We start from the raw sequence: 16,348 nt of genomic DNA, 5'->3' as shown, positions 1-16,348 counted from the left end.
TTTAAAATTAGGGTTTTCTTTTAACTTGCAGAGTCCATGTCGAAGATGATTTCAAGGAAGGATTTTTTCCGCATGTTTTTGAAGCATAGGGCAGCTGCAGGCCAGCAGAAGAAGTATTTATAGAAACGGTAAAGGCTGAATGTAGCTCAAAGACTTTGAGTCAACAGGAAATAAAATATTTAAAGGGCCAATTTACCAAAAGGTTGTGGGCAGATTGTTGTCGGGTTCATTGTCGGGTTCATGGAATATTTTTCAAGAAAAACAAAAACTGGTTAAGTGGCAATGTTAATTTAGAACAGTTGAATGAACAAGAATGTGAAAACAGCAAAAAGAAACAAATAGACAAAGAGAGACAAAATACTGCATCACCTGAGATGGGAAGACCTGTATCCCCCTTCGATTTAGCTAGTGAATGTTCAAAAAGACGAAAAACAAAAAGGTTGCAGGACAACAGCTCATCCGAAGAATTAAAATATGCCACACAGATGAAACTCAGGAAGGAGGGTAAAAATAAAATGGCAAAACTGTTTGCAGTAGCTAGTACCTCAACATCAAAAGTCAATGAAGTGCTAAAGAATGTGGAAAAAGAATCAGAGACTTCATTTTCACCACCAGAAGTATTAAACATCAATATTAAAACCGACCTTAGTATAGATAGGTATGTGTTTCTGCCAGAAGCTCATCTACAGAAAAATTGTCACATGTACCCATCATATGACAAAGTGTTAGAAGAGAAGAAAAATTGCTACCCCAATGGAATTTTAATTGAGGAGTTTAAAGCAGAAAACCCCTTACAGAATTTGTTAAATCGTACAGCAAACCGACTTTTGACTGCACAGGAAGTTGCCTTGCAATTTTTTAAACAAAGCCTCACCCAAGATTCACTTGATTTGGCGTTACTTACTAAGTATGGTATTGATGGTAGCTCTAGCCAATCTTTATTTTCTTTCAAATATGATGATGAATTGCATAAAGAGGTATGTGAAACGTCTCTACTTTCTTCATTCATATGCCCTATTCGTCTTTCAGACAAGAAAACAAATACCATTCTATGGCAAAATCCACCTCCGTCATCAACTGCTTTTTGCAGACCATTAAAACTTATTTTTATCAAAGAAACAGCAGATGTAGTTCGAAAAAAAGTAGAAGCCTTTCAGGAAGCAGTTCATCAGCTATATCCAACAGTGACAGACAACATTCAAGTCCATCATAAATTAATCATAACAATGGTAGATGGAAAAGTATGTCAAGCATTGACACACACCCCATCAGCCGCATCATGCTATATTTGCATTCCACGCACTAATCGGTCATCCATGAATGACTTGGACCAACTTGAAAAAAAAAAGTGTTGACAGGCAAGCTCTGACATATGGCCTTACTCCTCTCCATCTTCTTATAAACGTGATGGAGTGCATACTTCATCTAGCTTAAAGAATGAAGCTTAAATCATGGATGGCCAAAGGACCAGAGAAACAAAAGACTGTAAAAGTAAAAGAAGAACAAAAGAGAATTCAAAGAGAATTGAAGAAGGAAATGGGATTAAATGTAGATGTGCCTGCTCAAGGAGCAGGTACTACCAACAATGGTAATACAGCGTGGAAGTTTTTTGCAAACCCACAAGTCGTATCAAATATAACTGGAGTTAGCTCTGACCTTACTTACCGCATTTCAGTACTTTTAAGAGCATTGAATTCTGGCCATGATATCAACTCGACCAAATACAATGAGTATGCTAAAATGACAGCAAAACTATTTGTGGATCTATATCCTTGGTTCTACATGCCAGTTTCACTCCACAAGATGCGCATGCATGGTGCCCAGATCATTGAGGAATTGTGTTCCCGTAGGCCATGCAGCTTCAGAAGAGGAAATGGGAGCAACTCACAAAAAACTGAGAAATGTAAGGCAGTGGCATACTCACAAGACCTCTAGATCAAGATCAAACATACTCACAAGACCTCTAGATCAAGATCAAACAGTGACCTTCTAAACTGGCTCCTTGTTCATTCTGATCTGGTTATAACAGGTCAAAGGAAGCATAAGAAAAACCGAAATCACGGCCACCTTCCCCCAGATGTCGTAGATCTATTAAAGCCAGCTGAAATTTAAACATGTTGGGCATGTGCGTGTTTAGATGTGTATGCGATTGTATACACGGTATTGTTGGTATGTATGAGTATGATAATAGTGAGTGTGTGCATGTATGTTTCATGAAGATATACTTTAGTAAATTGAAAGTATGTAGATGGTAATATGTCATCATTAGTTATCTTTATTTTCAAAATTTCATATAATACTTATGCAGCTGGTAATTTGTCTCCTTTATTTGTTATGTTTATGTGTTATTTTTATCTTTAAAAGTATGTATAAAGCATATGTATTTGGTAATTTTTTTATCTATATATGCTAATTTTATTTGTTATCTTTTTATTTGTTGTCTTAAAAGTATGTATAAAACATATGTAATTGGTAATTTGTCACCTATATATGCTAATTTTATTTGTTATCTTTTTACTTGTTGTCATTATTGTTAAGGAATATGCTTTTACAATATGTAGTCCACATATTGAAATGTATATTAAATATTTTGGTTAACAATCTTATTTCATTATTATATTTCCTATTAAATGCACCCTCTTCTCATTAACAATGAAATATACTAAGGCACATTGTTAAATCCCCTCAGTTTGTTTAGAAAATATACTTTCGTATGTGTGTGAAAAAACAATTATTTGATCACTTATTAATAAAAAAAAAATGCAAAAGTGGTAGGTTGTGTAAAATCCCCGCTCAACGGGTTCTCTATGATGAACATCCCATTTTCTGCGGTGCCTTCACAGGCGACCTAAGGTCACACGTACACAATCTTATTATCATTTGCCCTTGTACATAGTATATGTGTCAGAGTATTTTTATGTCCAACCAGCTATTGTTAATCATCATGTTTTCTATATGTACCTGTCCTGTTTTGTGTAGAGAAATAGTTTGACCTCAGGTCGCTTGTAAATTTTTGTATTCGCAGTCTCTGCGTATACACAGATGTCCGCACGCCGCTTTATAAGCGGGTCGCTTCATCAATAAACCTTACGGGCTGCTCGAGGAGCAAGAGCCCCGTGCTGGCACAAGGCCAGCTAAATCTAAAGCAACAACATCAATAAACCAGCAGTACTTGTTTTCCTGCTCATTATTTTGCACCTCTCTCACAGTTGCACTAGCTCTTCGTTGGGTGAGTCGGTAGAGCTGTGGCCTAGCACTCGGTAGGCCGAGTTCAAGTCTCCGGCTGGCTGATGAAGAATTAAGAAGAATTTATTTCTGATGATAAAAATTCATTTCTCGCTATAATGTGGTTCGGATTCCACAATAAGCTGTAGGTCCCGTTGCTAAGTAACCAGTTGGTTCTTAGTCATGTAAAATAAGTCTAATCCTTTGGGCCAGCCCTAGGAGAGCTGTTAATCAGCTCAGTGGTCTGGTAAAACTAAGGTATACTTTTCACAGTTGCACTGACGAGCCTATTATGAAATCGTCTTCTTTCCACCATAGACTTTTGATCATGTATTTGGGTTTTCCCATCACTGTGCAACTCCTCAGTCGACTCAAACCTCTCCCCTTCCTCGTCAACCCACTCCACACCCCAAAATCGAATCGCTTGGCAACCCGGAAGAACAAACACCAAAGTTGCTTTTAACAACAAGCCTCTTTGACATCCTAACCAAAACCGCTTTCACTCTGAGACATAAATTGGGATGCAACCCTAAAAATGACTGGACATTTTTAAATGGTTATCTCAAAGAAATCCACAAACAATATGGCATTTTCATCCCCGACGATTTCCTCAGACAGCAACTCCGTTACGATCTCTGATCGCAACGGAGTAGTCAATCCATTGATTGGCAACTAATTCCTATCTCCCCCTCGCGTCTAACGACCGAAACTTTTCAACTATCGCTCAAACTACCATTTAAGGCTAAAGCTATTACTTCTATTTGTGTTGCTTTCTCTAAAGCTTCAAATTCTTCATTTTCCTCCATCGATCCCTACCACTAAAAGATCGATGCTCTTTCCGTTTTTCAAAGTAAGTTAAATATGGTATTGAATCTCAATAGATTTTCTTTTTTCCAATTTTTCTCCGCGATAAATATTTCATTTTCTTTACTGCTATCTAACACTTGCCAGGACTTGCTACTATCGCTCTTTCTCTCCAACTGAAGGATGCCTTACGGCTCAAAGAGGTTTATAACCTCGCCTGTTAACCTTACATTTCACACCATTTCACTGGCACGCCCATAAATCACACAAAGTAATCACCGTCATATCCTTAATTTCACCTGCACATCAAAAAATTACTTACGGGCTTCTCTATGAGCACGAGCCCGTGCTGGCATTAGGCCAGCTTAATCAATAACAACAAAACATAATAGATTCCGATAGGGAAGATTAAGAAGAATCCATACTGACAAATACAAACCAAAATATATACAATTCAATTCGTTAACCATGAAAAACAAACCCAAATTTCAGAGCCCTTATCTACACAACCCACCACCGGTTTCATCAACAAGAGAAGAATGATGCCCAAAGCCGTCGCTGTCTAACCCCACCCTCTAAAGAGTGGGATAAACTATTGGGAGGGTTTGTTAAGTAGTCGTAGATAAAGCAAATGATAGAGGGTAAGTTTCACCTCAAAAATAAGTTGTTCTGCAACTTTGGAGAGCACAAGGAGAACAGTAATTGACCTGTAGTTACAGCAACCTGCAGACATGCCACTCTTTGGAACAGGCACTGTATTACTAAGCTTGTTCTCATCCACAAAGATACTACGTCAACCTAAAAATCTACAGAATCTACTAACTAGTGTGTTGCGGAGACAACACACTAGAAACCTTTATAAAAAAAAACGGATCACCTGTAGAATTGTCACCCCAACGTCTCCACCTGTAGACTCGTCACCCCAGAAACACCCACCTGTAGAACTGTCACCCCAGAAACTCCCACCTGTAGAGTCATCACCCCAGGTTATCGCTACCTTCTACATAATGTGTACAAAAATAAATATGCAAAATTTAAAGGAATTTATTTAGGTATTGCTAAAAAGAGTAATGACCAATTAATATGTTACATGGTACAGAAATAATGACCAATTAATATGTTAGAAAATTTACAAAAAATATAAAAGCAGTACATGAGTTTAACATACATTTTATAATGGATATTGAACAGCAATGTGCTCACACAAATTTACAAAAGCATTATCAGCAAAACGTTCATGCCACATGAATTCCTGAAGGTATGAATTTAAGAAACTTCGTTTGCAGCCACGCATTGTCTTTATGTAACTCTTGTGTTTGTTCCAATAAGATTCAATCGTCTGTGTGCACCCCGGTACTGAATCGACAAAGTTGACTGAATGATTTACAGTTCTATGGGTGTATCCAAGACCTTGGATATTGCGGTAGGCTTTCCATTCATCGCTGTGAATGACAGATCCTTGGCGAACAACTCTGAGTATTATCGGAAGAAGGGTGGCAGTATCTCTTTTCTCAACTATTTCCATGTAGCCAATTGCAGGGCTTGTGCTTGTATCAACGATGCCGAAAACCCAAATCGGAGTGTGTGGTGCACGTCCACGATGGTGTTTCGGTTTATGTGAGAAACATGATTCATCAATTTCCACAGTGATGCCAGATCCCCCAAGTTGAATTGAATTTGTCTCAAAGTACACACTGCAAATCTCCCTGAAAAAGCTATAGTAATCAATCATCGTTTTCCCGCCGATGTTAACTTGACGGCCTTCTGCGGTTTCTCCAATCCGCTCGCTCCAAAGGTACATAACATGAACCCACTTTTGAAGCGAAATCTTAGATCGTGCAAAAAAAGAACTTATTCTTATTGACTTGCTTGATTTGTATTTCGGGCAGTTCTTGGATTGGCATTTCCATATATATCCATCCTTGGATCTGGAGTATTTGGTCCAATTCATCCAATTATTACAGGAATCGCACTTAACTTCAGTCTATAAAAGCCTCTTTTGCTGTATTTAGAGGTATTAAATAGTGATTACACCAAAGTGGCAATTTAAAAGTATTGCTAATTTAAACGTAGTTGAGAACAACTCCCATTTGTAGAGATTTAAAGGTTGTTAAGAACAGGAGGGAAAGAATTTGGGGGTATTGAATAGTGATTACGCCAAAGTGGTAATTTAAAAGTACTCAATTTGGATTATACCAATGTGGTAATTCAAATGTAGCTGAGAACAACTACCACCTGTAGAATCCTCACCCCAGAATCTCCCACCTGTAGAATTGTCACCCCAGGGGATTCCACCTGTAGAATCGTCACCCTGAAGGACTTTGGGGTGACAATTCTACAGGTGATCCAAAAAAACAAAGGTAAGAAACCATTAGGATCTTCTTCACCCCAGTTGTCAAGATTATCAAGAAGTTTCTTAACATCCCTAGGGCAAAATGCAAATTTTGTAAGAATAACTTCAGGATGACAAGTATCATGGAAAGGGACATTCTCCGCTGATTGTTTAGCTTCAAAAGCTCGATGAAGCAGTTCAGCTTTTTCCTTAGAGCCAGTAACCAATCTACTATCTCCTGTTAATAATGCTGGAATGGAAGACAGAAGACACCAATTCGGCCTACCAAAGATGAAGCTGTGTAATTCCCCAAAGTTTCCTCATTAAGGAATTATTGTAATTTCTCTCAGCTATAAGATAAATATTTGCAACACAGCGAGAATCAACAAAACTGGTATAATTTTCATGTGAACGATTTCATCTCCATGTGTTGAATTTCGTCTGTGTCATGGTAAGCTCGTCTATATGTATCATCAAACCATGGCTGGTCATTTGTCCTGATTTAATGACCTTTCTGGGGACATACCTTACTAAAATAGCCATCAGCTTTTCATTTAACCTCTTCTTGGGCTCTGGGTGTGACATAGCACTTGAAATATTAGGTGCCTGACAACTTCAATAATACAATCAAAATTGGCTCTAGATATCAGCCAGACCGTTTTTCATTGGTGGCACTGACAGACAGATATGTCCATCTCAATGGCACATGGTCGGAAGTCCTTGGACTTGACGATAATTGGAACATCTATGAATATGAGGTCTCATTTATTACCAGAAATAGGTGTGTGTTCCTCAATTAGCTGGACAGAATCAGAGGGTACACAGAACTCAAGAGCAGACCGGCCATGTTGATCTGTGGAATTTGAATTAAGTCATTTGCTCTGTTTTTACCACTGCAGTCTCCACAAATAACGAATGAAGCTTTTGAATCCTTTGACTGGGCCATCTCAATCTTCTCCAAGTGTCAGTCATTTACAAAATGGTCAATATTTGGATTGCAGTAAACAGCAAATACATAAACATTATAGAACTTAGTGAAAATCTTAAAATAAAGAATTTCATGGCAACTACACTCCAAGTTTTTCTGACGAAAAATAGGTTGTCCCAATGTAGTATATACAGTCATACCTTGCACACGTAGGGTGTAACAACGATAAAGTAAGCCAGGGCCATCAAACCATGGGATTAAAAACTCGACCTTTGACTTGTTACTACTTGCAAGTGTCTCAGATTAAAACGTCAAATCTTATGTTATGATTCTTTTGTAATGTTTCCTTCTGTTATGCTTTTTATTCGTTGCCCATGTCAAGAAGTTTATTTTTCCTTTATAGATACTTTATCGTTTCTGGCTTTGTTGTTTTAGTAGCGTTTGAGTCCCAGGAGGTTTTAGAAAGACACAGTGCAGCTTTCTTACTTCATTAACACACTAATTAAAAGATACATTATATTTACAAAAATAAGTGAATTGAAGTATGAATCAAAGTGTGGGCCTTGCTTCTTCTCAACCCACAACTGGTGAGGCTACGACCTCCCTCCACTAAGACTCTATTCTTCTCTTTCTCTCTGTCCTTCTCTGTCTCTCTGCTTCTCTTCCTTCCCTTTTGAAGGTTTTTCAAAAAGGAATGCCCATCCTATAATAGGCGGGCAATAGTTCCTGTCCAGCCCTTGGTAGAAGTCTAATTGGCTGGGGCTTATTTAACGATGTCCTTTTTGGGTGGAGTAGTTGAACTGACCCCTCCTACAAAGGAGGGTTCTTATGATGTCACCGGAAGTCTTGGTTTCCGGCGAGAGTGAACAACTAAGCACATAGGCGAGCTTGTTTAAAAATTCCTTTAACAATTTCAGTAGAACATACTTGTGCCCTGTTTTGACTACACGAGTGAAACACAGGAAGTGTTGTTACTACCTCTGCTTCGTTATCTCTCTCTCTCTCTCTCTCTCTCTCTCTCTCTCTCTCTCTCTCTCTCTCTCTCTATATATATATATATATATATATATATATATATATATATATATATATATATATATATATATATATATATATATATATATATATATATATATATATATATATATATATATATATATATATATATATATATATATATATATATATATATATATATATATTATATCACTGGTTCTCTTCTCAGTTCTTTTCTCTGTTATATTTACGTTATTCATATATCATTACATGTAGTTGTGAGCACAACTCTGGAGATCAAGAAAATTTGACCTTAAGTCTTAAATATTTGAGTAACGCTGCAATTTTTTTTATAGTAATGAGTAGCAGGGCCAGGGTTCTGCTCAATGTTTCCCAAAAGAATGAAAATTAACAATATAAAATAAGAAGCAAAACTAATAGACTCATAACAACAGCAACATTGTAAAAATCAACAGAACAACAAACAATAAAATTAACAACAATATTCACGTTATTTACAGCAATTTCAGTGAAAGGATGAATAAAGCTGACCATACGTCATTAAAAAAAAAAAGGGCCGGAAGCAACTGGTCGACAAGGTGGAGCCGGGCCACCTTGTAAACAAATATGAAACCCGCAAAGTTTGCCACAGCAACTGGGGGAAGGGCAGTCAAGGTGGATTTTGTAATTATAAAAAGCTTTGAATGAAAAGATACTCCAAGTAAATTTTGCTTTCTCATCAACCTGTCCTACACACTTTTTGAAAAAAACATGAAAATGAACAAAAAAGAGGAAAAATGCCTGATTGTACCCTCCAGCAAGGGAACTCAAACACAAGACCATGGAAGGCCACGGCACCATGGCTATGGCACAGTCCATGGTTGGAAAACTAGGTTTGTGTTCAGCGTAACCTTCTCTTAGAGTGGTTACCTACCAAGGCTAAAAGGTCCCTTCCACCTGCTGGTTTGACTTCGAAGTGTCCTAGAAGAGTTGCCTGCCAAGGCTAAAATGTCTTCTACCCTAACTCTCTGCACAGGACTCAGTATCTCGGTCCCGAGTTTTAATGGCTGTTCGTGGCTTTGGTAGGGACAAGAAAGTAGTATGCAAGAACACTATTTTGGTTTGGCTTTGGGAGGTCACATGGACAAATGAGTTGTATGGCTAAGGTGGCTTCCATACCCAAGACGAGGGCTCATGAGGTCACGGGCATTATCCATTGCTAGCATTCATGAGTAAATCAGTGACACGAGTACCGAGGGTAGGTGTCTGGCAGTGCTAGAACTAGCTTCACCTCCTAACTTGGGGAGGGTCACTCACAAGTCCTCAGACACTTTTTACTCAAGACCTTTAGAGGATCCTCAGTATGCTGTGAAGCTGACTGAGCTCTGCAGCATCGCACCTGATGCTTTTGCTAGTGAAAGATTAGCTGCATGAAAGGTGACTGGTACTCTTTTCCTCGATCTTCTTCCACCAAGCACCCAATGGGAATATAAAATCTGGCTTGGCTGAGAGTATTTGTGAGTTACACAACAGAGCTTCCGATCTGACTACATGTAGTTGGCAGATGAAACTCTGTACATCTTATTTTTTATTAAGATGTGGGTGAGTGATGATGGACAATTTGTGATTTTTCAATATGCTAACTTCTGAGCTGGTGTTCCTATCCCATATTGGAAATCATAGTTGTAAATTTTCCTCGAGTGATGTTACATACAATAGAAAACCTGGCACACTGCCCTGTTGGCCGAGGCATCACTAGTACCAGGTGGTATGGGAGGTTACAGGAGTTGTCCTGCCCCTGCTCATAAATGTAACCGGGAAGCTAATGTTTCCAAGTGGAGGAACACCACCAGGCACTTTGAGCAATCAGTATCTCGCAACTAAGGAGTGAGTCCTCTTATAAAAGGCAGAGGCTGTATTTCCCTGTGAAAAAAAAACTGCAAATTCAAGATAATTTGCATTTTTCATAGATATCAAAGCCTGAAGTCTATTGCCATTGAAGGACTTCTGGTTGTACGAGTATGTATGTGGAAAATGGATATTTACTCAGGAGAAACGCAATTAAGGTAAAGTTAGTTTATGTTCCGTGAACCCTTTTTGGTGAGAATGAAAGGTTTTGCTGATCCTTAAAGGTAGGGTGAGGAAGACCGATGATGTGGAGGCTATTCAGCTGATAATGATGGAATAAACTACTTATGGAGGGTCGGGCTGAAAATTTAAAACACTACTATTGTTAAAGAAGACGAGCGAGATCAAATTTTAGATGAGAATATAAAAAAGTGGTTTTCTTACGTTTGACATTCAAATTTTAAACAAGTGGGTGATGGTAGTAATAAGAGAACAGAGATGGTTAAGATTAGAAACAGTCAGACTTTGTGAATGGGTAAACAAGTAAGCCGAGTCTCAACCACAGGTCACCAAGATACACTTGTAATGAATTTCTGGATATAATTCAACATTCTTACTGAACAGTTGTTTGGAGACTTGGCTTTCTGTTTTTCTTATTTTACTTCACAAATTCCTCCTCGACTTGTAGTATCGGCTTTGTCTTCTAACGTCTTTTGTTGTCAATTCTTTGGTTACTAGGGCATCGCAACCCTTCATAACACACAATAACGAAGATGGTCTAAAACCCTTCAATTAATGGAAAAAATAAATTTTTTTAATTGAACATGGTTATGCCATGTTAGCATGAATTGACAACTAAAAATGAATCGCATTTTTTATGGGATTAATTATGATGTGACATGCATGGCAAAACTAACCTTTGCCCTTAAATTTACCATTTCTCAATTACAGTTTAAATGATCTGACAAAAAATTTAAGAGCGGATGAAATATTCACCGAGTTTGACTGAATTACTTCATGCATACAAAGACTCACGCTTCCGATCACAAGTACAATAACAATTAAAGATAAAATAGATAAAATGTCAATTCTGACCCAACAACTTTAGACAGCAGTCCATTGTTCTAAGTTGTAATTACTAACTCTTGCTTCATCTTTAAAAAGGAAGCAATACATTAATGACAAAACTATGACGAGCACAAAAAGACTGTACAATGACTGTTAAAATTTTCGCTGCCAAACTTATTATTATTTAAATAAATTAGTGTCGATTTTATTGGCAACTATTGTTTGAGATTGCACAGTCAGATGAGCTCTTACATAAATCATTCTATCCTCGAAGTGTCCAATGACAGTCTGTACTACTACTAGTGTTTTTACAATATCAGATTTTTCTTAAAGTTCACGTTGCCAAAGACCATTAAGTAACGTACCAAACAGTAAATCTACAGAAAATACGACTGATTCAGCAAAAGACGCTTTTCCCATCCTGAGATCATTATGATGAATTTTTATTGCAAAGTTACTTACCTTTTGGTAAGAAAAAAAATTCTATATATAAATTTTCTGACCAGCAAACAATAGCACCCTCATATGCTTCATGGCTTGCGATGGTAATCCTTCTCCCACCCTCGAGCCGTACATGAAAAAAAAACAGGTTTTGATGTAGGAAAAACCTATTTTTGGTAGTCGCTGGTGAGTCCTCAAGGAGTTAACCCCCATTGTGTGCCAGCGCTCCACGGTGACTAGACTAGTATCAAAGAAGTATTTTTCTAGCCTGGTCCTGTAGCCGGGTATTGTGTCGTAATGAAAACACTATGACACGTGATAGAGTATAATGTAATTTCAGAACCCTAAGAAGGGGCAAAAGGGAGCGGCAATAGGGACGTGCCAGTATGCGTCTTTCAGATCTACAGAAACTGTCCAAGTACCTTTTGGAATGACTGAATGTACTTGGGCAACGGTAGTCATCCGAAACTTTTGGCAAACACTGTACTTGTTCAATGTTGATAGGTCGATATCACTCTTCGTTCGGAGGAATCCTTTTTGGGAACACTAAAAAGACATGCTTGGTGGTGAATATACGCATGTTTCTCTATGGCACCTTTTAATAGGGCCTTCTGCACGTAATCTTCCAGAGAGGGGTTTAATGCTTGATAAAACCCCTTTAAAGGCGGGGGAGGATGAGACCATTTCTACCCCAGCCAGTTAAGAACAATGCTGTGTCCCCAAGGAGAAGACTTCCATTCCTTGTGGTGCCTTTGACGCCGACCCCCGACCAAACAATTCCTATTAATATCCCCCTCTTCCTCTACCTTTTCCTTTGATAGGCATTCCGGTCGTTGCTTCTCCTTTCTAAGATGGTTTTTGGACCTTGTGAAAAGGATGTCCTTGCTAATGTGGCTGTTGCTGTCCTTTTGAAGGGAGTTTTCCCTCCTGGCCACCTACCTGTTTATGAGGAAAAGTTTTGAAGGTGACTGCAGGCTTATGAGCTTTTTGATCAAAGCGAACCTTTTTTGAATTGGGTAAAGGGAAATTTTGGGTTTTTTTGTTTCCTGAATTCTCATTTTCCCAGAAGAGCATAGGCTACACTGTACAATTTTGTTGGCGTGCTTGCTCGTTGACTTGAGTTACAACAGAATCCTCAAACAGGTCCTTACAGAAGCGGGGTAGACTGTAATAAAGCAGTCACATTAGGAAGTGACTTGTTGGAGCCTTCCAGTGTTTCCATTCGCGCTTTTAAGCGCTAGTCTAAAAAGTCATAGAGTGCTTCCCATAGGGTTCTCACAAGACTTTCAGCCACAACAGCAAAAAGTGTCCTGGAATCTTCTGGAAGCCTTTTGGTGGCAACTTCTAGCAAGGTGGAAGAAGTTAAGATACTAAGGAGAAGAGTCCTAGCACGGAATTCTGACGAAGCTCTCATCTGAGATTCTTCTCACAGGGGTCCCAAATTACTGAGTACCAACATCCAAGGGGGACTTTTTCCTTTCAAAAGGGAGTTGAAGGGTTGCCCATTCCTTGGTGAAATTTTTCAAAACTGGAAGGACTATGGCGAATGGTTTTAGTTCTGCCATTGGCTCTCGTTTTATAGTTACTACATAATTCTGAAAGTTTGTCTTCACATGATTAATTATTTTAAAAGTGAAGGGACAGAAGGCTGGTGGTACTTGCTGAGCAAGCTGGGTTTTATTCATAGTGGGAGTATACTGCTGGCCTGGTAAAGGGCGTCATCTATAGCTTTTAATGCTGTATTCCCACATAAGAGAACTGTTTCCTTTTGAGGTTTCTCCATGTCTGGCAAAGGTGGTATCAGGCGCCATTCTGTATTAGGGAATGCTGCCCTTTCTCTAAACTCCACATGTTCAACTTCGATCATGGTGTTTCTCTCATTAATTAGATACCATCAGGAGAGAAAATACACATTGAAGCATCTCATCAAGGATTATCAGTATTATCAGGGGAGAATATTGGAGCCCCTGTATGTTCTGACCTGAAACTTTATAGTCCGAACTGGCTGTTTTGTTGGATCCAGTTGGAATTCTAACCTTGGACCTTGTTTGGTACTGTTGATTTATTGATAAAAAAAAATAGCTGCTTATAAAGCGGGATGCGGACGTCTGCGTAGTGAGCAGAGACCGCTGGTACAAAGATTTACAGGTGACCTGAGGTCAAACTAGTTTCTTAACAACAGGACAGGTTTATACAGAGAACATAATGATAAACAATGTCTGACATATGAAATAAATATCTTGTTACTTGTACATAATAAATGATTGCTTGGAAAGACAATATATATACATAGTTTATAACTGTGATGATAAATATATATTCAGTTCGACCTTAGGTAGCGGAAAGGCACTGCAGAAAACGCGATGTTCTCCACAGAGAACGCGTTGAGCGGGGACTTTACAATACTTCCCCCCCACCCCCCAAGACGGAGGTAATGTCTGATTAAACCAGGTATTTTCTGGGCGATGAAGGGGGCCTCTCTTTCTTGATGTCAACTGGAGAGGGTGGCCACCTTCCCTGATGTTCCCTGCAGTGGTTTGTTGTGGTGTATTTTCGTTAGGTTTCTGGGTTTTCCGGAGACACCCTCGCCTCCTTCCTGAGACCGGGGTTGTTTGAGGGGCTGCCGTATCCTGCAGGAGATCTTGGGGTCCTCCTTCATTCCCCCCTCCAGGAATGCAGGTTTGAGACAATCTATTGACACCCAGTCTTCCCGCCCATGGATGGATATTCGGAATGCCTTCTTGTTCCTTTCCAGGACTAGGAAAGGTCTCCTGTAGGGTCTAGTCAAGGGTGGGCGTACAGTGTCCCTGAAAAAGACGTGGGTGGAGGAGGACATCTCGGGGGGCATGAAGGGGGACGTCCTGTCGGTGAACATCCTCTGGCAGGGGCGAATTTTCCAACCCTGTCTTGGGGCCTTTGTATTCGTATGTAGTCCCTGTTCTCTGCGACGAGTTCCCCCGGGACTACCAGAGTCTCCCCGTAGACTTTTTCTGCTGAGGAGGGGTCGCCGTTGGCCGTGGGGGCGGTTCTCAATCCGAGGAGGACCCAGGGTAGCTGGTTCTTCCAGTTTTCAGCAGAACAACGAGCCATGAGGGACGCCTTCAGAGATCTGTGGAATCTTTCCACCATTCCGTTGGCTGCAGGGTTGTAGGCAGTGGTGCTGTGGTGAGTGGTCCCCATTAGACATGCCAGGGTGGTCCACAGCTCAGACAGGAAATCGGGTCCCCTGTCTGTCATTATGTCGTCCGGGACACCGAACCGGCTGATCCAGCTGGAGAGGAGAGTGTCCGCACATGCACGTGGCATCAGGCCACCTGGTGGAGCAGTCGACGATTGTCAGTAGGTATCTGGCTCCTTCTGATGGGGGAAGTGGTCCTACTACGTCGACGTGGATGTGCCCAAAACGTCTCTTTGGCTGCGGGAATTCGCTCACTCCCGATTTGGTGTGCCACCCTACTTTACTTGTCTGACACTGCATACCGGTTTTGCCCAGGCCATCGCGTCCTTTTGTATGCCGTGCCAGACGAACTTCTCCGTCAGCAGTCTGGCTGTTGTCCTTCCGGAGGGGTGGGATAGGCTGTGGATGAAGTTGAAAACCAACCGACATCTGGAAGTGGGTACTGGGAGGCGGGGGCGTCTGGTACTGATGTCACTCAGTAATGTTGGTCCTTTTGAGCCGAAGGGCACATCCTTCCACTTCAGCGACGTGGCGGCTGTACGGTAGGCTGGGGTCTCAGGGTCAGCAGCTTGTTCGTGGGCAAGGTCCTCATAATCGATCCCGAGCTGTACGGAATCGATCTCGATCCTCAAGAGGGCGTTGGCTATGGGGTTTTTCCTGCCGGGAAGGCTGATGGTCCAAGTGAACTCCGCGATAGGTGCGAGATGCTGCTGCTGCCTAGAGGACCATGCATCGCCCAGCTTCGTGAAGGTGTGGACCAGCGGCTGGTGGTTGGTCCATGTTGCGAAGGGCCCCTCTAGGAGGAACTTGAAGTGCTGTATCGCCTGGTATGCTGCGAGGAGTTCTCGGTCGAAGGTGCTGTAGCAGGACTCAGCGGGGTTTAGCCTCCTACTAAAGAAGGCGATGGGCTGGGGGTTACCTCTGATGATCTGATCCAGCACTGCCCCACAGGCGACGTTGCTGGCGTCCGTCGTCAGTTGGAGGGGAGCGCTGGGATCCTGGTAGGCCAAAGTTGTTGCTTTGGCAAGGGAGGCCTTCATCAGGAGGAAAGCCTTCTGCTAGTCAGGTCCCCACACTAAGGTCCCTGGTCGTCCCTTCAGGGACGGGATGAATCTTCTGTAGTAGTTGACCATCCCGAGTAATTCTTGCACGGCCCTGATGGAGGTAGGGGTGGGGAACTTCTCGATGGCTTCGACCTTCAACGACATCGGGCGGATGCCCTACTGGGACATCTCGTGGCCCAGGAACTCCACCTTCTCAACGCCGAAGGTGCATTTGTCAAACCTGACGACGAGGCCATTCTCCTATAGGCGCTGTAGGACCTTCCGGATGTGTCGCAGGTGTTCCTCCTGGGACCTGGAAAAGATCAGGATATCGTCGACATAGCAGACGCAGAAGTCCAGGTCCCCCAGGATGCTGCCCATCAACCTCTGGAAGTTGGCGCCCGTGTTCCTCAGGCCGAAGGTGGAGAAGGAGAAGACGTCCGACCCAAAGGGTGTGACGATGGAGGTCTTGGGGATATCCTCTG

At 41.0% G+C, this 16,348-nt stretch overlaps 1 long non-coding RNA gene across 1 annotated transcript in view; it reads right to left on the bottom strand.

The window, feature by feature from the left end:
• The window catches only part of LOC136841675 (uncharacterized), a 234,627-nt gene that overhangs the window by 106,458 nt on the left and 111,821 nt on the right, over positions 1-16,348 (bottom strand). The gene's annotated exons all lie outside the window — the stretch shown is intronic.

This window comes from Macrobrachium rosenbergii, chromosome 9 (assembly GCF_040412425.1).
Source record: "Macrobrachium rosenbergii isolate ZJJX-2024 chromosome 9, ASM4041242v1, whole genome shotgun sequence".
NCBI classification, from domain to species: domain Eukaryota; kingdom Metazoa; phylum Arthropoda; class Malacostraca; order Decapoda; family Palaemonidae; genus Macrobrachium; species Macrobrachium rosenbergii.
This window is presented reverse-complemented; position numbering and strand designations above follow the sequence as displayed.